A 26185-nucleotide genomic window follows, 5' to 3' on the forward strand; every position below is an offset into this window, starting at 1 on the left:
TTTGTGTATCCATTCATCCTTTGATAGATATTTGGGTTATTTCCACCTTTTGGCTGTTGTTACGAACACTGGCGTACAAATACCTGCTTGAGACTCTGCTTTCCATTACTCTGTGTATATACCTAGAATTGGAACTGCTGGGTCGTATAGTAAATTCTACATTACTTTTTGAGGAACTACGAAACTGTTTTCCACAGTGGCTGCACCAATTTATATTTACACCAGCAATGCACACGTTTTCTGATTTCTGACATCCTTACCAACACTTATTCTTTTCTGTTTTTTTGGGGTTTGTTTTGTTTTGTTTTTTGATAATAGCCATCCCGATGGACGTGATGTGGTATCTTTCTGTGGCATTGATTTACATCTCCCTAATAATTAGGGAAATCTTCTCCTGTGCTTGTTGGTCATTTGTATATCTTCCTTTGAGAAATGTCTATTCAAGTCTTTGCTCATTTTAAAATGGAGTTTGAAATAACTCACATGTTGGGGGCAATATATGAGAAATAATTTTTGGCTCCGAGGATGACTTTTTGTTTTTTTTTAATAGCATTCTCAAAACAAAGAACACAGTATTTTCTAAGGTCAAATTCATAGTAGACGTGAAAGTTGAACAAGTGATAGGAAAAGCCAGCTGACTTTCAGTGTGTTCTGGGTGAAAAGAGGGCCACTCAGAACCAAAGATCATCTGTGAAATAAGGAAGCAGAAAATCTTTATGGTTACCATAATGCCTAAGAAACAGAGAAAAGCATATAATAGTACCTCAGTAGCCTGGGGGTGGGCGGGGTCAGGGTATAACCGAGAAGTATTTCAGGCGCCATGACTTTGAGGCAAAACTTGCTGGGGAGAGGCGAGAGCTGGAGATGCGGGGTCGCCAGAAGACGGAGGTCACTGAGAGCGCGAGTCTGGCAGTTTTTCAACTGAACCGCATAAGCCACTCAAGAGGCACTCAGCCGGCCTGGCCGGGGCCTATTAGTGCCAAGTAGAAAACCAGCTTCGGACATTTTAGCAACCGAATTTTGTGAACTAGCGAGTGTTAAATGCCTAGTCCCGCGCTGCCATCACTTCTAGGAGGTCTTCAGTAGGGGTTTAAAATCTGTTGGATGATAAAGCGATCATCCGGAGTCAGGGCCCCCAGTCCCGCAGGCTGACCTGGGCGCGCTTCAGCAAACGAGCAGTGCGTATTCCTTCCTGCTGTGAGCCGGCGTAGGAGTTTTTAAAATGTTAACAGACCGAGAGGCCTAGAGCAGCGCTCCTTGGGATGCAGAAAAGGGTTCAGAGATTTGGTGGTCCTTTCTCTGGCCCCCAGGCTCCAGCCTGTTTCCTCTGATTCACAGGGTGTGGTGCACTCCGGGTACGTGGGAGGCCAAACCCAGAGATTCGGCTCTGGGAATGGCAGTCCCTGCGGCCTGCAAAGGCCGGACCTCACACCCCTCCCCACGCCTTTCCTGCTCAACACCTCAGTCCAGTTCGTAACATCTCAACATGGTTTTTAAGCAGATCGAGACTAAGGGCTCTGTTCAGCCCACACAGGGGCCCTCGGAGGACGCGCGGCCGATCTCAGGGATGTGAGATGAGAGTTTGGGGGCTTCTGGGGAGCAGGGAGAAGAGCCCTCCCAGCCCGCAGCCGCTGGCTCCCTTCAGACCGAGTTCCAACGCCGCGGGTCACGGGCATGGAAGTTAGTCTAGCTGCGGCCGGCGCTCCGCCTGGATTCCAGGTTTGGTGTCCAGACACTAACCTTGGGGCGTCGGAGCTGTGCGCAAGTCCAGGTCCCCGACTCTGGGGGCCCCCCGGCCGCAGATCGCCTCCGTCCCGCGAGGCCCGGAGCTCCCACCCAAGGCAAGGCTTTAAAAATAGCCCCGACGAGATTCAGGCAAGAGGAAGGAACATTTTTTTTTTAATGTGTAAAAAATGTTTTGCTTCTGGTAGGGAACACTACCGCTGCAAGTTCCAGCACATAGGGCTCCCTCCGCGCGCACCCACGGCCATCTCCGCCCCTCGGGCCAGGCGCGGGCACTGTCTCCCGGATCCGGATTTGGGGAGCGCAAGTGCCCCCTGTGGTCGGCCCGCGCCTGACCCCACGGGCCTGAGAAGACAGAAGCGGCCGGCGTAGGGGCCCGGGAGGAAGTTGGAGCCGCGGGGCCAGGAAGGGGGCAGGTCGGCGCCGCGGGCCTGGCGGGGGCCCCACTGAGCCAGGGCCACCCCGGGGCGCCGTGCCGAGGTCCGCGCGGACTCGCGTTCCCCCACGTGGCTGGCCGCCCGGGGCCCCACGTGGAAGGGGCGGAGGAGGAAGGAGGGTGGAGGGAGGGCCAGATTCGCAGCCGCTGCAGCTGGACCCCCAGCCCTGCCCGCGAGGCCCCAGCGCTTCGCTAGGGCCTCCCAGGCGGGGCCAGGCCGGGGAGTGCCCGCCGCGCCCGGCCCACTCGCCCGCCCGCCGCGCCTGTGTGCACTTTCGCGGAGCCACTAATCCCCCGAGAGAGGCGATTTGTAGTGAAGAGTATCTGTAGGGGGCGAGGCCGGCCCATGTGGGGTTGTGTCATTGGTTTGTAAAGAGAGACCCCGCCTTTGCCCAAAAAAAAAAAAAAAAAAAAAAAAAAAAAGGAGCGAGGAGTGAGCGAGCTGCGACCCTCACCTCGCCTCCCGCCTCGCTCCTGCGCAGCCGGCGGCCACCGGGAGACGCGGCCGCGCCGCTTCTTTCCCTTTCCTTTTCTCTCCGTTTTCCTCCTCCTTCCCCGGAGGAGAAAACAAATAAAGAAGAGCAAATAGCCGGGAGGCGCTCGGCTTCCAGGACGCTCCCTCCCCCGATCCAAGTTGGAATTAGCATCCTCTTGGGGGTGAGCGCGGCGCGGGGCGTGTGCGGGCCGGGTACCCCCAGCGCAGCCCCCTGCCTGCGGCCGGGCGCGGGGCCGGGACCAGGCTGGAGACGATCGGGAGCCGGGTGGGCGGAGGAAGGGGGTGGGGTGGGTGGGGAAGTAGGAAGAGGCTCGGCGGCAGGGGGAGGAGGAGGAAGGGAAGGGGAGGGGAGGGTGGGGAGCGGAGATAAGGGGAGGGGACGGGACGGGAGGGGAGAAGGGGAAGGGAGGGGAGGAGGGGAAGGGAGGGAGAGAGGGAAGGGAGGGAGAGAGGGGAGGGAGGGCAGAGAGGGGAGAGAGGAGGGAGGGGAGGGAGGGAGAGGGGAGGGGGTGAGGGGAGGGGAGGGAGGGGTGAAGGGAGGGGAGGGAGGGGAGAGGGGAGGAGGGGGGGAGAGGGGAGGGAGGGAGGGGAGAGGGGAGGGGAGAAGGGAGGGAGGGTAGTGGTGAGGGGAGGGAGGGTAGTGGGGAGGGAGGGGGAGAGGGGAGGGAGGGGAGGGGGAGAGGGGAGGGAGGGAGGGGGAGGGGGAGAGGGGAGGGAGGGAGGGGAGAGGGGAGGGAGGGAGGGAGGGGAGGGAGGGAGGGAGGGGAGGGGAGGGAGGGAGGGAGGGGAGGGGAGAGATTAAGTTTTTGTGTGTGTGTGTCCTTGTGTGCGTGTGTCATTTTAAGGTGGCCCGGGAGCGGCCCAGAAGAACTGGCAGCGGCCGGAGGAGCGAGGGACGGAGCCGGGAGCCATGCCGCGCTGAGGGGGGGCCGCACAGCCGCCGCCACCGCCGCCACCGCCGCCGGGTGGGGTGGGAGGGGCGGGAGCCGCCGCCGCTGCTGCCGCCGCCTCCCGGGTGGGCGCCCTTCGCCGTGGACGCCGGCGGCCCGGGACGAGGTAAGGGGGGCCCCGGGGGAGGGCTGGGACCGCCGCCGCCCCCGCCTCACCTGCGGCCGCGGGCCGGGGGCGCCGCGCCCGCGCCTCACTGCGCCACTGGGGGGGAGGAGGAGGAGGGCGAAGGACACCAAGCCGGCATCCGAGGACATCTTTGGTCTGCGTCCCCGGCCCGGTGTCCCCGCTCGGCGCTCGGGAGTGGGCGCCGGCCTGGGGTCCCTGCCTGCCGCCCCCCGCCGCCGATCGTGCCCGCTGGCCGCCGTTAGCGCCAGGATTTTTGTTGTTGTGATGAGAGTTGATGAATGCGAAGTAGGCGGTCACCTTCCTTCCCATCAGGACTGGCAAAAAAAAAAAAAAAAAAAGAAACCCCGAGCACGGCGGCATCCGGAGGGCAGCGGCGGCGGCGGCGGCGTCTCGGCGACGGTTTCCTAGGCGCCCCCGGCTCCTGTTCCCGGAGGCCGGTGGGTGCGCGCGCGGGGGCCGCCCGCGACCCAGGCCGAGCGCGCGGCGTGCCGCGGGGACAATACGGCCGGATCCCCCGGAACCGGGAGTCCGAGCGCGCGGGGCCTTGCGCCTGCGGGGCGGGGGAGGGGAGCGGGGGGTCCGCTGGGAAACCGGGGCGCGCGCGGCTCCGGGTCCCCAGGGGAGCGGCCCCTGCTGGCAGGGGATCCCGCGCGGCGCCCCGGGAGCGCAAGTGAAAGACGGGAAAGGAGGCGAAGTGGAACCCTTTTGTTTTGCCGGCCCCGCATTGTTGGCTCCTCCGGGCAGCCGGGCCACATCTGCCGCCGCCGCCACCACTGCCGCGGCGGGCTCGGCCCGCCAAAGTCGCAGCGGGGCGGGGGCCTGGGGCGAGCCGGGCGGCGGGCGCGGGCGGGGGCCGAGCTGGCTGGGCATTTCCTCTGCCCGGCCGCGCTCCCGCCGGCACCACTTCCTCCTCACGCGCCGCCGCCGCCGCCGCCGCCGCGAACCCGGCCCGCCCGCCTCCCCCGCCCTGGCCGCACTTTTCGGGTGGGGCGAACCAAAAAGAAAAAGTTTCGCAGGAGGGTCTGGCGAGGGCGCGACCCGGGCGGCGGGGACTCGGCGCGGCGCAGAGGCAGCCGGGCGGCCGCGATCGCCTCTTCCTCCTTGTCCTCCGCGGCGCCGGACGGACCCGCGCGGCCGAGGGGAAGCGCCTTTCTTTCTCTACCTCGCGCTCTTCCCAACGACCCGGGGCAAGTTGGGCAGAGGCGCGCGGGCGCCGGGGCGCGCAGGGTCTTTCACCAGCTGGAGGTCCGCGGCGTGGCCGGTCGTCCGCAGCCCACGCAGCGCCCAGGTGCCGGGAGGCCGCGGGCCGGGGAGCTCTGCGCGGTCACCACTGGCCACGGCGAGACACACACGCGCACATACTCCCTTCGGTGGCTCGCTTTCCGCCGCCGCGGATGGTCACGGACACTGAGTCTGCGTGTGCGCGCGAGTGTGTGTGGTGCGCCCAGCCCTCAAATACTTTTTCCGGAGGCGGCCCAAGCGGCAGTTGGCTCCAAGGGCACCCGGGTTTAGTATTTTACAAGAGAAAGGAGGAATTTTTCGTAGAAATTCCCGCTTGGTCTGCGTCCTTGCGGTGGAGTCTGCTGGCAGTGGCCTGCGTCGTCATGCCGGGCTCACTTGTCCTATCCGGGGTAAACATATCTTTCTGGATTATTCCCCCTTTTTTCTTTTTTAAAGACTGGAGATCGGGTTAAGTTCTTAGAGAGTCAGACGTGAGTGGCTTGAAGGGTAGACAAGAGAATTCTATTCTATAAATATGCATTGGGAATTTAAAATGCTAAGTGCCTTATTTGCAATTCTGTTGGATATTGTAGAGACTGGTATATTTTTATCTGACATGGATAATTTGGAGGGGACGTTTATTTTGGTTAGTTTACTAAGTGATTCTGCCTCCCGACTTTGGCGAAATATATCAAACTCTGGTACTACTCTTTCAGAGAAGACACTCTTCTCTGCTAGCTAGGTGCTTGGGCTCAAAGGCAGTTTAAAATTTACCCCGTGTTCAGTACCTGAGACTGCTGTTCTGCCTCTGGGGTTCTCAAAGTAGAACTTTAGTTTTCATGTGCTTAGGAGAATTCCACTGTTTTGATTTTTTAAAATAAATTTTCTACATTTTGAAGTAATGGGGCTTTAAAGCATCTTGTTTTCATAATCATTTGATTTCAAAGCATACGTCTTAGAGCAATTATAAATCAATATTCAAAATGCTAATTAAAGACTTTCAGAGCAGCTTTAATATAATATTGAAACAGGATTTCTTTTCTCTTTTTTAAGTAAGAGGGACTGTATCTCAGAGTTGAAACACTAAATATCCTTTTGTCTAGCATCAGATCTCTGGGCTGCTCTGACACTCTCTGGTAAAAACCCCTAGTGCCCTTTCTACTGCCCCCCCCCCAAAGAAAAGTTAATGAGATGGTAGATTTCAAGCAAAAAAGCAGGCCCTCCTTCTTGCAAAATATGCTTCCAGTTGCCATTGAAGTTGGATGCTAGCTGTGAATGCACTTGCCTTTAATGAAACCAGTTTAATCGTTCACACTCGATCAAGTATAACAGGACCAAACAAAGGAAAGAAGCCAGCATATTTCTGTAGAGCATTGAGGGATTTAGTGTTAAGTGTTGATGTTGGGTCGCCCCCTCCCCCCACTCTGTCCCCTGTTCAAGGGAGTGAGGGTTGAAGGCAAAGGGAATTTATGACACTGATTGGTTTTCTGTGCCCGAGGAGTAGGGGACCCCAGTTTGTCCCTGTAGAAAGCAGTTATTAGAGGGAATTTACAAATCTTGGGTTTGGAGCTTGTTTTGGACCTGACATGGTGCCTTTTGGTTTAATTCTTTTTCCTGTTTGGGAAGATAAAGCGAAGGGGTATGTTTCCTCCCTCCTTCCTGACTGTACATTAATAAAGCTATAGGTGGAGGGTGCTCTGCGTAGCTCTGCAGATTGGAGCTCAGAGCCCTGTTATTTAGGATTTCACTTGGGATCTTTGAACATCCTGAACTGGGTGTTCTCCTGGGGGAGGGGCAGGGCAAATTGCCTTTTCTTAACTGTGATTTAAACAATAACAACAGCAGCAAAAAAATCTCTTTGTCCCTAAAATGTATTTCTTTGCCAGGCTCGAATTGCAGCTTACGCCTGGCAGTTAGTCATTGACTGGGTGAAGAAATATTTGCAAAGTGTGTCTCTTTAAAGTTAAAAAAGTAAAAAAGTTTGGCTACTTAAAAACAAACACTACTAGCATTGTAAAAATACACCAGTGACATACTTTGTGAGATATTTTGGCCTTTTAAGACTCAGGGCACACCTGTTCCTGTGGAGTCGAGTTTGCTTTCCCTGGCATTGTTAATCTGGTCGTGTACACAAGACGAAACAGGAAAACTTGCTATTCGTATAATTATTAACTAGCCATCAGTTACCCTTTCAGGGAATAATCAATAACTTTACTCTTGACTTGTAAAACTCCAGAAAGAAATCCTATTCATAAGCCCTGAAAGTGTTTTAATGAGAGACGAAGTGAAACAAACAGCCTCAACAACAACAAACAAAGCTGCAGAATCAACCTGCAACCTTTTCGGTGTTCTGAGTAGCTAGCGACAAGGTAAATGAAGGATGAGTATGTAACATAGGCACCGAGCAAGCGCATCGCTGGATTGGGAGAGGATATTATTGCTGGCAACTGTTAAAATCCCAAAGCAAAGAGAGTTCAGGATAACTCGCACCGTTTGAAATCCTTGAGACTCAAAACCAAAAGGGCGGCCCCGCTGAGGTCTAGCACCAGAACGCCATTTGCCAACAATTCTCTTCCATCATGAATCATTTTTGAAGGCAAAGTTATCCCCTTTGCACTTAACACTTTCCCTAAATGGAAAAAATTTAAAGAGTTTACAGCAATAGCAGAATGGCCACCCCAGTTGTCATTTTTTACCACTGTCATTTTAATATAGAAGGGCTGTCATCATAACATATGTGAGTACAAGCCTGGGTCCCTCTGTTACTAATCTTTCTATCAGTGAAAAGCAGCAGCCCAAGTGTCTCATGTCCCTGATACAGGCCACAAATATATATTCATATAGTATGTGATTGGGAAAGGAAATTTATCTTTTCAGCAGGGCACAGCTCCTGTAATATTTCCACCACCTGGCTGATAGTTCAATTACAGAGGGTGGAACACATTTCTGTAGTAATTTAAAAATGGGAGTGCAGTTTGCTTGACTCTTCAAATAGAAGTTCTTGTACTTAACACCATGTATTGAAATATCGGGGTGTCTTATTCCCCAAGAATGTTCCTGCATTTCACTACCTAAGGAATGCTTGTGTGGACTTCCACTACTGCAGACTTTTAGTAGGCACATGAAAATGCTGGAATGGATCTGCTCTCAGAGGCTATACTGCCTGGGCAGTATCAGTTTTCTCCCTTACAGCTGGTAAGCATGTCCTAATTTACACTCCTGCGGTTAAAGTTACAGCATCCTGGGAAAGAAGGAAAAATGCAAATCTTCCCCCCCAATCAATCTTTTGAAGTTAATTTTTATTCAAGTCTGTGTTTGATGGAATATGTATCAAAGACTTATGAAAGGGTATTTTTTTTCTTTTTTTTTTTTTAAACACACCTATCTCTGGGTTTGGAAAATTACATTTAATAATTGCTAAAAACTTCAGAACCATTTTTAAGGTGTTCAGTGTTTCTTTTGATCATGATTTAATGGATAGTATCCAAAAGCCGTCAGTGTGACTCTAATGATCTTCACAAATTAATGTTTGGGCTTCATCTGTCGCTTGCTTTTAGCCATCATCATTATTAGTATTTCAAGCCTAAATTATGGCTGCACTTGGACCTTCAGGACCGCACCAGTGAAAAGAAGGGCTTTGCACATTGTGCAAAAAAAAAAAAAAAAATGGGATTCACAAATGAATACAGAATGTACAATAGGGAGCAAGCCAGGCCATTGTTTGTGTGGAATGTTGACTATGGGAGCCAAGGGGCAGTTTTGCCTTCATTCTTCTAACTGCTGGAGAACACAGAAACTTCAGGAGCTGCAGACAGGATGGGAACCAGAGTCACAATCATCCGTCTTTGCCTGGCATGGCAATTGGGGCCACCGGCCTGCTCCCTTTCCAGACTTTTTCTTAGAAGGTGGTCTTTTCTGGACTGCTGGGGAACTCTTTGTTCTTCTTCTTCTCAGTGATCTGCTTTTTGGAGGAAAGATTCTAAAAGCAGATAGTAGGGTTCTTCTAAGAACGTGTTAACGAAGCAGACTTTTCCCCGCCCCTGAAATGCAATTTTCAGAAATCACATTCAACACTTACCAGGAACTGAGGCATCTGAAGTCATAGGAAGCAGTTGTGTTTATTTTTATTATTCCCCTCACATTAAAGTAGTTTTTAGTCTGTGGTGTTAGGGAAAGTGCGGCTAAAATGAGTGTTGGATTTTTGTATTTTGTTGCACAGGTGCTGCCATTTCTGAAAACTCCTCTGTATTGCATCTTCCTCCTCCATTCACAAAGCTTCCTGCTTCCACAGGGGAGCTGAGGTTCCAAAGTGGAGCCAAAACTCTATTGCTAAAGTGCCAGGCGCTCGTGTTGAACTTTCTTTTTTGCCTCTCCAGGAAGTGGGATCAGTGTAGCCCTGGCCCATTGTTGGGGGCTGATGCCCCTTCTGCCTGGAACTTTGGGGGCCAGTTGATGTTTCCATCTGTATCTAGCCTAGTTCCTCCTTGAGCGAATGTTTTAGAAATGATCTGCTTTAACTGTTTCTGTAACGAAATTTAACAGATGGTTGCCTAGGAGTGGTTTAATATTCACAAAAATTGTGATAAAATGGTTGGGTTCTTTCTTATTCCTGGAGCAAATGATGCTTTTGCTTTTATGGAGAATTGTGACTTCTATCCTGGGTAATAACAGAGCCTGCATTCTCCCCAAGGTCGGATGGTGTTTAGGGGATGTTAATCCCGAATAGCTGTTGTTTCCTGAACTTGGTGGGCAGCCTCACCTTTGGCTGGTGTTCACTGAGAGTCCAGAAATGTCCCGGGGTAGGGGGGAAGGCAGTGCTTTTCAACAAAACGGTGTGGTTCTTAAAATTCATCCCGCTTGTGAGATAAAAACACAAAGAAAACCTTCCTTTACATTGTTGATTTTCTCCCTCTCAAAAGTGCTCAGAAACCTGCTTTTTGCATTAAAATAAATCTTTAATTATGACTTGAAAGACACTATTAACTGGCTTGAAGCTTGGTTGGAAGTAGTGGCGACGTTTCTGTGTCTCATCCCAGCCCAGGTTGTGGCAGGAACTTGGAAGGGCCTTTTTAAGGAATTCGTCACATGGATGATGTGTGGGTCTTTTTCTGCAGCGCTGGGGCTGGCCAAGGGGTCGTAAACTCACTGCTGCGCTCCAGCCATGCCTGAAATCTGGCTTCCAGCACAGGACAAACAAAAACTTCATTATGGAGTCATGGAATCCCAGGAAGTTTCTTTGGAAGGAACTGTAGACCGAGATCGTAGAGGTCAGCTCCTCTGGCCTGATGGGATTGTTCCCCCCGCCCCCGCCCCAGGTATATGGCAATTTAAAAAGCCTAAAGCCTAGCTGTTGAGGCTAGCAAAGAATCACTTGTTAGGTGAAAATGACCTGAATCCAACCTGGAAGTGATGGTATTGTAGCTGACCAGGTGTGTGTGTCTGTGTGGGGTTGGAGGAGCAGCAGGTGAAGTCCCTTTGCTGTAGCGGGTGGAGGCCAGGAGACGGTTTGTGCACCCTTCCTGCTGAATGAACTCTGGCTGGGACTTTATTCTTTTGCTGATGGATGTCTTTAGTGGGGTGGGTCTAGAAGTGCAAATAAAGTTTCTGCTTGATCAGGCCCAGGTGGGTCTGGGGAATGGGTAGGGGTCATGCCTGCACATCCTTTTGGATGGTGGGGAGCCCATAGGGTGTTGCAGCTTCCGGGCCTGCCCACCTGGACTGCAGCCGCAGCGAGCCGGGAGGGCTCTCAGGGGCTCTGAAAACCCTGTCCAAGAATGGTTGCGGGGACTGGAGTGGAGCAGCCTTGCCCGGTCACGTGGGCTTGCTTTGCTGGGAGGGACAGGGTGCTGGTGACACCACGGAGGCCTTGCTGTTGGAGCTGCCAGGCCAGATGGGCTGCCTGGGCTCCTAGCACTGGCCGAGTTTGACTGACCACTGGGCCCGGGGTGGTGGGGCAGAGCTCTCCGAACAGCAGAGACCCGATGGTGGCCCCCACGTGGGGGCACCTGCCTGCTGAGCTGAGGGGTGGGAATGCTGCGTTTTCTTCCCAGGGGTTGTGACAAATATTTTAAGTTTCTTTCCGGCTCTTCTTCAGACGTTCAACTGTGGACTGCATTGCTGGCTGATTCCTCCAGCTGCCACTGCAGGCCTGGATGGAGCAGGAGGTCCAGTGTGGCTGCCACGGTTTCTACCCATATTCCTTAGTATCTCAGGAGGACACAGAGATGTACCTGAATCTTTTTTCTCAGTGCTTTCTGCTTATGGGCTAGAAGTCGCTCCAGGAGGGCAATCAATAAAGAGTATATTTTGCTGTACAGTTATCAGTATGCACATGTAAGTGCCTATAAGTAAAGTCTCAATGTTTTTGATCTTAAAAACATTTCACAGTCGTTAATCTTCACGATGCTCCTGCTGGCTAGGTAAATAGAGCAATTCCTATTTTATGCGAGGATGAAATACTGAATTGCCTCCCCCGAGTCATAAAGAGGCTGGTCTCCGCCTCCTGTTTCTGTAGCTCGAGTTTGGGGGCCTCGGGCGCCGGGAACCCCAACGTTCCGCCCAGACTGACCGCAGGGCGACTTCCGGGCTCCTGCACGACCTTCTGCTGCGGGGAGGGCAAAGTTGGGCCTGGGTGAAGGCCAACCGCCCTACCTGGCTGCCCTCTACCTGAGGGGGCGTGGTCTGTGGCTGCACTACCCCGAACGCGCCCCGTCAGCCGGAGTGCTGGGCCTTGCTATAAGGACGGGTCTCCTGGCGTATGGGGTTCCGGATTCTAGGACCCCAGGCCCGAAGGTGAGGTCCCCCTGACCCCTGGGCCCCGCGAACCTGGCGGCTCCGCTCCTCCCCTCCAGGCTGGCTCACCTGGAGGCTCCGCCCCCGAAGGCCGCCTACCTGGCGGCCCCGCCCGCCTTTTCCTTCCCCTGCCCCCCGGCTGGACCCCGCAGGCTCGCGTACTTATCCCCCCCACCCCATCCCCCGCGCTGCACCGGACTCCGCCGGAAGCGCCCCTCCCCTCGCGCTTTGCCCTTTCACTTGTAAATAGGGAGCTGCTTCCCGCCGCTGGGAATTTGTCGAGAGGTGATAGAAATGGCCTTTACCCCCACCAGTGCCCACTTCCTCCTTCCTCCCGCAGCCCATTGTGCGGGGTCCCGCCCCTCGCCGCCGCCCACCCGCGGGCTCGCCCGCGCCACTCCCAGTCCCCCCGGCCGGGACGTGGAAGGAGCCCCGAGAGGACGCAGGACACCGAGGTGGGTCCCGAACCCGCGGCGAGGCTCGGAGCAGAACCAGGTACCTGACTGGACCGTGCCCGAGCCACCCCAGCGATTGCGGGCTCCGGGGATCTTAAACCTGAGTCGTGTTGTCCCTGTCTCTACAACCCACTCCCCAGTGGACAGGGAGGTTCGATGGTGGCAGAGGTGCGACAAGCGGTAAACGGCCCCATCGCTGTGACTTGGTCGGCTTGGCATCCCGTCGCAGGGGCGGCGTTGAGGCCGCGGTTTCTGCCGCAGCCTTCCAATCTGGCTCTGCTACTCGTAGTACCGATAGCGCGGTGGTGGTTCCGAGGGCTACCCCGTCCTCCCTCAGAACCTGCGTCCTTCTCACATTGCAGCGCTTCTCCGGGCGTGGGGCCTGATGAGCCATGTGACTAGAGGTTGCAGGGGCAGTAAGTGCAGAGCCAGGATGAAACGGGGCTTTTCCACCCTGCACCCCTCTTATCCTCGGTGGAGGAATTTCTGTGTGTTGCGCTCTTTCTATCCTTGCAAACTTAAATTTGATTCTCAAGAAGTCCACGCAGACCACTTAGGTAGTTCTTTTATTTTTGTGAAAGTAACACTGTAACTGCCCTTGACTGATCCTTTACTTAGAGTCGTTGTCACTCTCACTGGACGCTTGGCCTGTGTTGCATTTGACCTTTACAACAAGGTGGGTGGGGTGTCAGGCACAGGGGACACTTGGGTGACTTGTCCATCGCCCTCCCTGCCCTCCAAGTGGTAGAGCTGGGATTCGAACAGGCTCTTGGAAGTGAGGACCGGGCAGGATTCCCTGGTGAAGGAGCCGCTCTCCCCGCTGCCCTGAGAGCAGAGGGGAGGTGAGGGTTCAGGCTTGCCCTGAATCTGGCATGTTCTCCCCAGGATTCAGATGGCTTCTCAGAAACAAGTATCTTTCTCAGGCCCAGAGTTGCTTCTGGATCACATGGGACTGTGAGAAGTCTGGCTTGTTTTAATTTCCTTCTTTGATTAGTGGTCTTTTGTTGGGATCTCACAATCTAATGCTAAGGAAGGATTTCTAGATAGTTTCCTGGACCAGGCCTGTTTTAAATTCACTACACTTTCTGAGTTAATGAACAGCATGGCTCCTGATCTGAAGCCTGAGGCAGGCTCAGGAGATGGGGGGCCCCATTGGGTGCACAGGGAGAATTCTGTCTCTGGACCACAGACTCGCTGTCCCGGCAAAGACCAGACCCCGGAAGGACCTCAAGGGCTAGGCACAGTGCTATTGATCGGGCTCTTTGAGGTAGAAGTGATAGTCACTGTTTCACCAATCAAGAAACAGCGTCGGGGGAGGGGGGAGGCAGGGGGAGGGGGGTGGAGTTCAGCGACTAAGGGAGCCAGCAGTCAATTCCACCTGGCTCTGGTTTCTCTGTAATTGATTGAGGCTTTTGGCTTTTGATTGGGACTTGAGTACATTTGGGGATGGCTTTGCTATGCTCGCCAAATGAGACCCCTCTGTCCTCCTGATCTCATTTCCTCCCTTGCCTCTGTCTGGGTGTCTCTGATGTGCACCTCCCCCCCCCGCCCCACCCAGCAAACACACATGTGTGTGAATGAGCACACACATACACACACATGCCCTGAGATCGTGTGGCTAGCTTTCACAGTGTTGAGGTTTTTTGTTTTGTTTTTGTTTTTTTTCTGGTAAAATTGGGTTTAGTAGCCAGGTGCTCCACACATCTGTGGTCTGGATGAGTGATCTCAGTGGGAGTCTTCTCAAGTGAGCCCCCTCCGTCCTAGCATGTGCCCCTCACTGGGGGGAGGGGCTGGAGGTGGGTGGGGCGTTCCCCTCCCTCACTCTGGCTGCTTCTCACTTTCCAGCTGGATTCATTATGCACATCTTACAGTGGGAGTTGGTTCCTGTGTTCAACATGGGGGAATTTGGGAAAAGAGACAGGGAAGATGGTGAGGATTTCACCTAATTGGAATAGTCTGTTTGCACCACTCCTGTAAAAACTAGCGAGAAACTTGATTCTGCTGGGTAAACCTCCTTTGGGCTGCGGCCCTGCATTTGTGCTGGCCTTGGAGAGGAATTTGAATTAATACTCCCTGACAAAAGGAACAGCTTTCTTTTCAAAGAGGCTATCAGAGAATTGAAAGGGAATGGCACAAAGTTGGGTGTGTCCTGAAATCTGGAGACCGGCCCTGCCTGGGTGATTAACTCACCTGAAAGGCACCCGGAGCAGGTGATGTGGGAGCTCTCCGACTGACCTTGGCTTCCTTTAGGGTAAGGTCCCCGCGAGGTGGAGATTTTCCTGAAAAACAGGCTTTCCTTTAATTACAAGATTATCCTCCTGCCTTACCATGCTTCTCTTCCTTTCGTGAACACGTGTGTGCTTGCAGACACGTGTGTGCTTGGGAAATAAATCCCTGAAGTTCTTGCTGGTGCTCCAAGGCTGCAGTGGGCCTGGGTGGTGGTGGGGACACTGCAGACTCCCTGTCTCAGGCTTTGGGTTCTGCCCTGTTTCCTGGAGGTTGAGGGCAGCGCGGGGTGCGGGGTGCGGGGTCGGCAGCTTTTGACCAATTAGTCCGGTCCAGCTTGGGTCATGATTATCTTCTGCCTATTTTAAGTCCCCCCTGCAGTTTTCAAACAGGGTCTCCATTCTGCTTCACTTCCCATGGGAAAGGGTGGTGCATGGTAGGTGAAGGCACGCCAGGATTAGCCGGCTCGTGCCTCTCAGGCCTCAGCGGTGCTCGGTGGGACCCGAGAAGGAGAAGCAGCTGCTTCCATGGGGGCCCTTCTGCCTGGAGGGTGGATGTGGCCGGGTCTGAAGGCATTTAAGCACAGGAATGTTCTCATGGCCCTTACAGTTTTGTTAGCCTTGGCCAGCCGAGAGCCAGGATTTGTGGGTGGTCCCAGAACCTTTTTTGGGTCTGCAGGTGTGTATCTCTGGCCTCTTCCGGGTTTAGGGATCCCTGGCTCTGCAGAAATGCCCCTGGGCTTGGCATCCCGAGTTCCTCCGGAAGGACACGAGGGAAATCTGATAGGTTTCCCCCACATGCCCTGTTGGTGCCACGGTGAGTACACCAGGTTTCCTGAGACCCTAGTTTTCTCGGCCTTGGCCTTGTGCAGAGTTCTGTTTATTCTCCCTGTTCCTCCAAGGTGTTTGCTGCTTTTCGCTCAGGGCTGAGGATTTTTTTTTTTTTCCCCACACGCAAACATCCTTTCTTCTCATTTCTCAACTAAGCCTGGGATTAAGAATGTGGCTTCATCTGACAAAAGCCAGGAGATTTCAGAATTAACGTTGGAATTCTATCTGTAGTGATGTCTTCCTGAGTATTTAAGGAGGGCTTTGAACAGCGCGTAATTTTCTCCTTCCCTAAACTGGCCAGATGCGCTCCAAGTAGTGGGCAGAGAAAGCAGCTCAGAGTGGTTTGAGTTTTCTTTGCGGTAACTGTGAGCTTGCCTTACTCGAGTCTCCTGTGTCCCAGGGGCAGGAAGGGCAAGGGGCTGTGACTAACAGTTGTTTGGGTTGTGCTCTTGATGTGTGTCTCAGACGACGCAAGAGCTTAGACGCCCCTCAGAGCTCAGCAGAACCGCTAGAAATGCACATTGCAAGTGTAACTCTGGTTCTTAAAAAGGTTTCTCTGCAAGGGAGAGTAACGGGTTTTTTCCTAATTTATTTCATCTTCTGTAGCTGCCGTGGGCAAGCGGGGGTCTTGGAGGGAGAGCGGCTGGTGGGAGCTGGGTCTGGGTGCCTTGTTGTTATAGCGGGGAGGAGGGCAGGGTCAGCGCAGGGACCAATTTTTGGCCGTGCTTGTATCTGGGAGTTTTGCAACCTGGTGATTACTTGGCATGTCAGGCTCCTGCTTAGATCCAAAAGATCCAAAAGCTTTTCTCTGGGCCACCCTGGAGCACTGGGCTGACCTCAGTGTTACCTGGGGACTCACTCTGACGGTGAGGGAGAGGTCCCACCAAGGCAGTGAATGTCTGCCTCCTTTGCCAGGGCTGAGGCTGGGCCCGAGGAGGGACGGCCCTGCCCCCAAGATAACACACGTCCCCACCAGCAGAGGAAGAGGCATCAGATGGCCTTGTGCTCCCTGGGCCTTGACTGCCTTGGTTGTGCAGGCTGGGAAATGGGACTTGCTGGTCACAGAGATGGTGAGTGGGCCCTGTCCTAGGCGAATGCGTCCACCAGGGAAGGGGGGTTTTATCCTTTGCACTTAAACGATGGATGGGTCTTACGGAGTCGGGGCAAGTGCCAGGTGAAGAGGGCGGGGCCCAGGGAGAAGTGTTTGTGGTGGGAGATCCAGATCCTGGTGCTCTTAAACACGACCCGAGTCTGCCTCACACAGGACCGGGAAGGCACCGGGAAGGGACTGGGAAGGGCGGGTGGAGGCTGGCTCCGTTAGGGAGCATCCCGTCTTCTCCTCCGTTCCTGGGGCCAAAGTGATGAACTGAAAACCGTTCAGGAGGTTGTTTTTAGACTGTGGAATGTGACTCGGTATTAGGTCACTCTGAGAAATGCCCAGTAAAATATTTACTTTCTATTTAAGACCTACTTTCCCTTCCCAGAGAAGGAAGAAAAAGCGAGGGGTTGGGTGCTGCGCTCCTTTGCCTGAGGACAGCCAGCACCCTTAACCCGTGGGGGCCTCTGTGGCAGTGAACTTGCTTCCCAGAGAACGGTGTGTTGGGTTTGTCTTCCTGGCACATGGTGGGCCCTTAGCAGCAGCTTTGGTGACTGGCCCGGGTCCAGCTGGGTGGCCGATGTGCTATGGGTGTTTGTATGTCCCGATCTGGGCCTGGGAAATCTTCCCCTCCCGGGGCATTCACTCACTTCCAGGGACGGCCTGGGCAACCACATAAGTGTGGACGTGACACCCCACCCCACCCCCACCCCTGCCCCCCCCCCCCCGGCAATGTCACGGCTCCCTGCTGCCTGTGGGCTCCAGATGCGAGTCGTAGGGTCAGGTGAGCATGAAATGGTGAGGTGGGGCTGGGGGCTGTGTTGGGGAAGGTGTCCTTCCGAAGTCTGGGGAAGGGACCCGATTGTCACCTTCCGGGCGGCTGGTCATTTCATGGACCGGCAGTTTCTTTGGGTTTAATTCATACCATTAAAAAATCTCACTTGGAAAGCGAGATGATCCTTGAGAATGCCCTTGGGAGGCAGCTAGTGGTGGAATGCAAGGGCATTCAGAGGTCAAGGGCCAGAACGTCCTATTTGCACATTTGCAAACGTGCACAGTAAAGAGGCTGATGCAGGTGGGAAGTGTTCAGATGTTAGCTGTTGGTTACTGTTATTGGCAGCATCAGTAGCTACGGTGGTGCTGTTGTAACAGAATAAGTGCCCCCTGCCCCTGCCCTGCTCGAGCTGTGCACGCTGTGTCTTGCTACATCCCTCGAGAACAGACAGTTGGAATTAGGGTCTTCCCAGGAGCAGGGAGAGAGGTCCTTTGTGCCCTGTTGTATCAGAAGGGAACAGGTGAGCGCTAGCACCCTTCAGCTCACCCCTGAGTTGGGCACACATACTTAGTGCATTTAGTGGCAAGAAGCTGGCTGTGGGCTTGGTGGTTTCCACACGAGTGACTCACACAGTTCCCAGGGAGGGCCGGCTGGCTGCCCAGGTGCTTTGACAGGGTGGCCTGTGGAGCAGGTGGAGGAGCCCCAGGGCACCCCTGGCCAGGAGTCAGTCTCCTGGGCTCCACCCAAAGTTCCATTGCAGAAGCTCCAGGTGGGGCCAGAACACCTGTATTTTTTGCAAGCTCCTCCGGGTGGTTCTCAGCGCAGCCAGCCCAGAGCCTGCCAACAGCGCGCAGACTGTCTTTCTCTAAAAACAAACCACTCCCCGCCACACACCCACACACTTGAGTCTCGTTATCGAGCATTTGGCACGATCAGTGATTGAAAGATTTTATACTTGAATCCTCTTCCCCCATGTGAATGAATAGATTTGAAAGTGGAAATCTGGATTTCTGCCTGACCCGGTCTCATTTTTTGGTTTAAGGCGGGGGTTCTGTCCCCTCAACCAGCACCCGACATTCCTAGGGACTTGAGGGAAATTTCGTGTGTGCCCGTTAAGACTGGAGCTGGTTCTGTATTCGGATGCACTCGACATTTAACTTTTTCCCTTGACCCCAGGCAGCAGTGCTCATTGAGAGGAGGCAGGGCCGTGTCACAGCGTAGTGGCAAAGAGAGAGATTGTTTTTACAGATCGTACTTTAGTCCACTATGAACCGCACGCAGTGAAGCACACTTGGAAGGTTTGTATATCAAAGTCGAAGATGGGTGCAGTGGAGTTGATGACTTTCTCCTTGAGCGCAGAGACCGGCGCAAGGCACATTCACCTCTCTGTAGGTGGATGGAATCTACCCCCGGGAGCTCACTTGTGCATTATTTCATCCGTGTTGCCAAACAGATTTGGGGACGACACCTTCTGTTTTAGAAACGCAAGTGAACACATCTGGTGGCAAATCCTTTTTATCTTGATTGGTGAATTTATTAATTAGTAGGCTTCCGTGAGGCTGGTAGCTTATGTTGCCATTTAGAGGACAGCTTACCTTTATTCTGTTTGTAGAAACACCTTGTCATACACGTGCTTATTTTTTTAGTGACAACCTCTACGGGAGAGAGTGAGGCAGTGTGGATACTTCCCAGTGGTTGGAATCGGCAGTCGGGTCTCAAGCCCCATGGATGGGCTGACAGTTAATAAATGATGGCACAGGCTCTGAACAGGTTCTTTTTCACCGACACCACGCTGCTTAAAGAAAGGCTGTGTTATTCAGATAACCCAATTCTAGGGATGGGGGTGTGTGTGCACATTTAAAAGCGGGGAGGCGTGCAGGGTGATGCATCTTTTTTTTTTTTAAGTTTTGGCTGCATTGGGTCTTCGTTCCTGTGCGCGGCCTTTCTCTAGGTGTGGCGAGCGGGGGCTACTCTTCATTGTAGTGCGCGGGCTTCTCGTTGTGGTGGCTTCTCTTGTTGCAGAGCACGGGCTCTAGGCACGCGGGCTTCTGTAGTTGTGGCTCGTGGGCTCTAGAGCGCAGGCTTAGTAGCTGTGGCTCATGGGCTTAGCTGCTCCGCGGCATGTGGGATCTTCCCGGACCAGGGCTCAAACCCGTGTCCCCTGCATTGGCAGGCGGATTCCCAACCATGGAGCCACCAGGGAAGCCCTAATACATCCATTTTAAGAGTTGGGAGCCTTTGGCACATTTCCTGTGCTGGTTGAAGGGTGAACTTGAAAGGCCACGCACGGTGTCCTCAGATGAGGATTTAAGGGGTCTCCATCTGCCCCTTGATGTGAGGTTGGCAATTGTGGTCTTGGGCAGAGAGGATTTGCCCTTTCTGGTTTGGGTAACTGCTTTCTGGGGGCAGTTTGGAGGTGCTTTTTGAGTTGCGTGCCAAGCCATTTATTGTGAGAGAAATAGCCATTACTTAACCTTTACCTGGCAGAGTGGCACAGAGCTAAGTGTTTGGGGCCACATGTTAAAAGGTTTCCATCTGTGCTTGAATATGAGAAGTGGGAACCTTTGGGGCCCTAGCAGTTTCTTTTGGGGCTGCTTTTGGACTTGGGTTAGCAAAGAAATGACTTTATGATTTATGGTGTTTATGAAGACTAGCATACCTATGTATTTTCATATAGACATCTTAGTAGAGATTAAATACAAAATAAAGCAGAATGCATGAACAGAGATATTCCCATAAGCAATGTTGTAGTGTTAGGCAGTGTAATTATGTTTTGTACACTTCCCAATTAAGCAGTTATGCACTACTGGAAAAACCACCTTTAAGAGATTGAGGAAAGCTTTATAACTTAGTAGATCAAATAAAAATAGATATATAATATTTTATGCATAGGGTTTTAAATTTTTACAGTATATGCTAAGGTGGCTCAGTTGGGATTGATTTGTGGAAATGTATGCAGTGACACTGAGATGCATTTGCTTCTTCTGAAAGTTGCCTGTTGAACAAAGATCTGCTTCTTCAGCAGATAGAGCTCCTACTGTGTGCCCGATGCCAGGACTGCAAGCAAGAGCAAAGGAGGATTATCCTGAAATACAGAGAGCTGGGATGGGGGTAGGGTGCTTCCCAAGTGCCGGGGTGGAGGGTGGGTTGTCTCCAGGCTGAGGGGTCAGGGAAGGACTGACGGGTGTTCTTGGTGCTCTCCCTGGCCTGAAGAAGTACCGTGTAGCACCTAAGAACAGAACCCCAGAAGTCCACTTCTGGTCCCAGAGCTAATCAGGGGATTGGCTGAAGGCCTGGGGAAGGTCCCCACCTCCTTGTGTCCTGGGTCCTCACAGCGGGGTGGTGGGCATTCTTTTTTTTTTTTTTTATAATGAGAAGCTTGTTGTGTTTTTTATTATTATTATTATTTCTTTAGATGTTTGGGGTAGGAGTTTATTAATTAATTTATTTTTGCTGTGTTGGGTCTTCGTTTCTGTGCGAGGGCTTTTCTCTAGTTGCCGGCAAGCGGGGGCCACTCTTCATCGCGGTGCGCAGGCCTCTCACTATCGCGGCCTCTCTTGTTGGCAGAGCACAGGCTCCAGACGTGCAGGCTCAGTAGTTGTGGCTCACGGGCCTAGTTGCTCCGCGGCATGTGGGATCCTCCCAGACTAGGGCTCAAACCCGTGTCCCCTGCACTAGCAGACAGATTCTCAACCACTGAGCCACCAGGGAAGGCCGGTGGGCATTCTTTGTATCCACCTCTGGTGTGTGTGAGGGGCAGTGTGTTAATGCATGACACATCCTCAACATGCACTGCTAGTGAGTTCTCTCCCGTGTGGGCACTATCGTTATTCTTTCTTTGTAGGAGTAAAGAGTGGGAGGGGCTGGGACCCGAGAGGGCGAGAGAGGGCCAGAGGGTCACAGGGCTCCCTGAGTTGAGATCTACTGCTGCCAGACATGGCATTTTAGAGCAGTGGTCGTGGTGCCTGGGAGACCCAACCAGCGGTGGACTCACCGGGTAGGTGACGGAGACAGCGAGGGTGCCGGCTGTCGGAGGAGTGGCTGGGACTCTGACAGGGCCGGGTGCCCAACGGGCTGTGGGGCAGAGAGGAGGCCGGAGCCTGCTCTCGTACTTGGGGGTACATGGCTGGGTCAGTCAGTTTCAACCCAGCCTGTCTTACTCCAGAGTATGAGTTTCCATCTCACTGTGGAGCCCCTGGGCGTGATCCCTCCGTGTCCCTCCACGGAGAAGGCCAGGCGCAAGGTAGGGCCGAAGGCTGTTTTGTCGCCTTACCCTCTGGCCTCACATAGGTCATCTGCAGGGGTGTGCGTGGTGGCAGTCTCACTGATAGAAGGGACCAGCGGGGGAGAGCTCATCCCAGCTCTGCCCTTAGCTTGCCTCGTGACCTTGGGTGAACTCCAGTGTTGCCTCTGTTTCCCCTTCAGCGCCGGTCCCTGGGTTTTCTGGATCGAGACACAGACCCCTGGGGTCTCAGCACCACCACATGAGGACAAGGATGTGTGTGGCCCCTGGGGGGGGCTCAGGGACTCGCCCCTTGCATGCTGCAGGCCGCAGGATGCCCATGGCAGCGAGGGCAGACGCAACGCCACTGGCTGGTGGGAGCCTGTCCACTCCCCGCTTGCTGACCAGGAGGTTGGAGTGTGATGATGCTAACGTGATAGGTGGAACCCCAATAAGAGCAGTTAAGGCACAGTAATGAGCAGAATCTCATTTCTCATTTCCTGGCCGCTAAACTGCTAGAGGTCCCGAAATGACCTTCCTGACAAAACTGAAGTGCTGCTCAATTTCAGGGCGTCTGCGCCAGCGTGTGTTTAACGGGATCCTTCCTGCCGATGTGCAGACTCTTCCAGGCGGCTTCCTGGGGAAAGCTGGAGGGGTGGGGCAGGTGGCGGCAGGTGACAGCCGCCCTGTTTTTGGAAAGACTGCTCTGGCTGCAGTGGGATTGCAGTTTACTGCGCAGGGCACGTCATTTGTTTTTATTATTTGTTTTGGGCTTTTGAGGGGGATCAACTTTTTTAGAATGTTGTATAGATATAATTTACGTACAGTAAAATTCACCCTTTCAGCACGCGATTCTGCACGTTTTGACCAACGCTGTGTAAAGTCCACGTGGTTGCAGAGCAACTCCGTCACCAAGGAAGGTTGCTGGAGCCCTTTGTGATTATGCCTCCATCCTGCCCACCACTGCTGCAGTTTGTCCCCTTTTGATAGTGGAAAGGCCAGCCCGGGAAGTATGGAGGAAAAAGTGCGTAGATGTTCGTGTGAGGTGCCAGGGTTTTCTAGGACGTCTGTCACGTGCGAGGGTTCCGCCTGGCCCGGGAGGACGCTCCAGGCCACAGCAGACAGACTTGCCCGAGCGGCACCACCCATGTCATCCCAGGGATGCCCGAGACTTAAGGACGTTGGCCCAGGCTGGGCAGGTTGGCTCAAAGGCCAGTCACTGTGGCTGGAATCTTATCTGCCCCGTGAATCCACGGGCCCCCAAAGGGCCCCCCTCCCCCCAGGAGTGGGCAGTTCCACGTCCACACCTTGGGCCTCGGTGCATCTCGGGCCGTTGTCCCTGGGCTTTCCGGGGACACACACACCATAGCTGCTCGCCCTCCTCCACCGTGTTCCGGCAGCCCCTCATGGTAGGTGCCCGCCCGGGAGTGGGTACCTCCTCTGTCCACCACGGCCACTGGCTCCGGGTCCAGGGGGACTGGAAGTGACCGCTGGGCCGCTGGCTACTTCCTCTTTCTTCCGTGGGGAAGTGGCTTAGGAGAGGGCCAGGCAGTGTGTTTGCTCACAGCAATCCTGCGCCCCACGCTGATCCGGGTCCCTGTGCCTCCTGGGGCGCAGGGCAGGCTGCAGGTCCCCGCTGGGCTTCCTGCAAGTAGAGGCTGGCCACCGTTCTGTGGTCAAGGGGGGTGGTTTGCCGAAAGCCGGAGGGACCAGTGTGCTTTCCTGTGGGAAGGTCAGTGACTGCCAAGGCCAGCAGTGGGTCACCTGGGTCAGCGTCCCACCCTAGAGCCGGAGTGCTGGCCTCCACTCCTACGCTTGCCAGCTCCTGCGTGTCGCAGAGGATCCTGGTTTCTCTCGGAGCAGGGGCTGCGTGATGAGGCTGCTGCCGCTCTCCGCCCAGAGCACGTGCTTGTGAGTGGTCCCTGTTGCACTTTGGGAAGGAAGTCAGCATCGACTCACTCTCTTCCTGGTTTTAAAGTATTCTCTTTGTTTTCGTTCAGTTGTGGGGAATTTTAGGAAATGAATCTTGGAATGTTTTAAATTGTTAACTCAGGATTCACCGCATTTATTAGTGTTCTGATTGTTGCTGGAGATGTCTCCTCAGTGCTCAGTATTTGCCCCCCTCCCCCCATCGCCCCAGCACTCAGGGCAGGGAGAGCGCTCACCGTGCTGAGTGGCTCCTGGTGCATTTTGCCTGCATTCACTGTGAGGAAACCCTTTGATGCCTGCGAGAGCGCAGACTAACCCTGACCTTGATTCCTGACCTGAAATTCCTGTCTAAGCATCCTTTGGCCTCTTTGGGGTGGTCGTCTGTGAGCTGCCATGCATGCCGCGAGTGCGGTGGAGACATGGGTACATGCTTAGAAGACTTCGGGGGCTTCCAGATGCAAAGAGATTGGAGCCCAGGGTTAGTAGCGCCCAGTGTTGGCGCCCCGGTGGGACAAGGGCTGCTTGAACCAGCGTTTTGAGCTGCTTGTATGTGTGTGTCTTCCGCTCCTTGGCAGTTCTTACTTGGCGGGATGGGGAACACCGCCAGCCAGTGGGAAGACCCGAGTCCTCCTGGCCTGGACAGGCTGCAGGACCCAGCTGCCGTGCAGTTCTGGGGCCCAGACACTGCTCTGACTACCCTGAGACCGCGTTTCCCTCCCAATCCTTGCCCAGGGAAGAAAGGTTGCCCAAACACTGAAATTATTACAGAAAAAGTTGGATGCTGGATTTTATTTAAACATCAGAGAGGGGAGTGGTTTATGTCCTGAAGGGCCCTGCAAGCATCTTCAGTAGTGCAGTCCGCAGCAGTAAAGCCCCCGTGGACCTTTTCACCCAGTCTGAGCCCCGTGGAGCCGCAGCTGTGAGCACAGTAGGGCTGTGCTTCTAGGCAGCCCCAGGGCCTGCAGGCGTCCTGCCCTCGGGATGCCTCCCCAGCGCCCTCCTGGGGCTCCACTCCTGTCTGCGCAGGGTAACTCCTCAGGGTGACACAGGTAACAGGTGGGAAGCCGCTTCCCTTGGGTGGATCCTGCAGTTGCAGCGGACTTGGAGGGAAGGGAGTGGGCAAGCCACTGCTGTGCCCGTGGGGCGAGCAGCCTGCTGATGTGTGCCCGGGTCCAGCTGGCCTCGCCGGGCAAACATGCTTGAGGTGTGCAAATTGTCAAATGACTGTTTCACAGGGAGCCGGTTAAGAAAGGCCTTTGCCTTCATTCGGGAATATTAGGAATACATTAAGTTGCTGGGTATATAATAATAATATAGCTCCTTTTTCTTGAGTACCAGGAATGTACCAGGAGGGGAGAAGATAAAAACAAATGAATTTGCTGCATCCATAATAGAGACGGCCAAGGCGCCTCGGGCTGGAGAGTGACTTTCAGCGCTCGAGGCTCTGGGCAGCTCAGTCACCTGCAGGGACGCAGCTCTGTGGCGATGGCTGCTGCACGGGAACCTGGGTGGGACTTGAATCAAAAGCCCATTCCTTTGCGCAGCTAACAGACTGAGTGCATCTCTGGAAGTGCAAAGTCTGTTTGGGTTTCGCTAAGTATTGCATGTCACATCCAAGAATCAAGGTCCTGGGGGAAAGTTTCAAGGCTCCTGAAGCTGCCGGGTCTGCAAGAGGCTTGTCCTTTCTGAAAACATACATTTTTGTTTCTATGTGGGTAGTGGTTTGCTGGTTTAAATTTTTTTTTTTACCTTTTTGGCTTGGAGAAATTTTCTTTTTGCTTGTGGTAATTATCCTTTCCTGATACGTAAGTTGATTACACATTTGATTAGCCACGAGCCTCCTTCTGCCTCTTATTTAAACTTATTTTTAGCACCGTCCTTGAAACCTCAGCGTGAGACTGTCCATCTTCTGCTGTATCTGAATGTCAGTTTTTTTTTTTTTTTTTTTTTTGCGGTATGCGGGCCTCTTACTGTTGTGGCCTCTCCCATTGCGGAGCACAGGCTCCGGACGCGTAGGCTCAGCGGCCATGGCTCACGGGCCCAGCCGCTCCGCGGCATGTGGGATCTTCCCGGACCGGGGCGCGAACCCGTGTCCCCTGCATCGGCAGGCGGACTCTCAACCACTGCGCCACCAGGGAAGCTCTAGAGTGTTGTTTTAATCAGTTGCCTCACAAGTCAAGTTAACATGGTGGGAACAAGTCCTGGCCTGCTGGATGAGGTGTGTGTTTGCTCTGGACATCTCCAAGTTCCAAGCTGCCTTCCTTCAACTTGGTCAGCATGGGGATGAGTGAACTTGACCAGTAGCCGCCTGGATCCGGAAGCTCCATGACGCTGGAGTTACAAGGGCTCCAGGCACTGTCATTGATGCCACGCTAGCCCAGGTGGGAGAAAACCCAAGAGCCTGTCTGCCACCTGGATAGGACCCTGTTTCATAAGGCTTACGCTTTGCTCCAGATAGAATGGATGCCACGTCCCTGGCTCTGTTTGCAAAGCCGATTGCCAGCCTGGGTTTTTGTAAATCGGTGAGAGCAGTGTGGCAGGGTTTGGGGGTGCAGAGGTCTCCCTCATGCAGTCCCAGGGGTCTTTTCTGCGGCTGATTCTTCTCAGAGGCCACCTAAGTCGGCCAGCAGCCCCGGTGGACTCCCGGATGTTTTCTGAGCCTCACCTCGATAAGAATAAAACGTTTTAGTGCTTGATTTGATTTGTTTGCTGGAAGATTAGTACAAAAGCAGGAAGGAAAAAGAATGTGTGGTGGAGGTGATTGCTGGAGACTGGCAGAGGGTTATTGACGGATTTTTGCTGACAGTCCTTGTTTAAAGGAATTCCCTGTGAGATTTATGAAGCCTTTCCAATTTATTGTCTTTCCAAGTAAGGTAAGCAAATAAAT

General features: G+C 53.9%; 1 protein-coding gene across 2 annotated transcripts in view; it reads left to right on the forward strand.

Annotated features, from left to right (window-relative positions):
* Positions 1-2589: 2589 nt before the first annotated feature.
* The window catches only part of CTBP2 (C-terminal binding protein 2), a 162966-nt gene continuing 139370 nt past the window's right edge, over positions 2590-26185 (forward strand). Inside the window, exons 1-2 of one of the 2 annotated variants that reach the window (XM_067709100.1) lie at positions 2590-2836; positions 3521-3731. The gene's annotated coding sequence lies outside the window, so the exon portion shown is untranslated. Of the gene's footprint in view, positions 2837-3520; positions 3732-4119; positions 4190-26185 lie in introns of those variants that run through there. The other variant, XM_067709102.1, reaches the window with a different exon arrangement.

This window comes from Pseudorca crassidens, chromosome 16, assembly GCF_039906515.1.
Source record: "Pseudorca crassidens isolate mPseCra1 chromosome 16, mPseCra1.hap1, whole genome shotgun sequence".
Lineage (NCBI taxonomy): Eukaryota > Metazoa > Chordata > Mammalia > Artiodactyla > Delphinidae > Pseudorca > Pseudorca crassidens.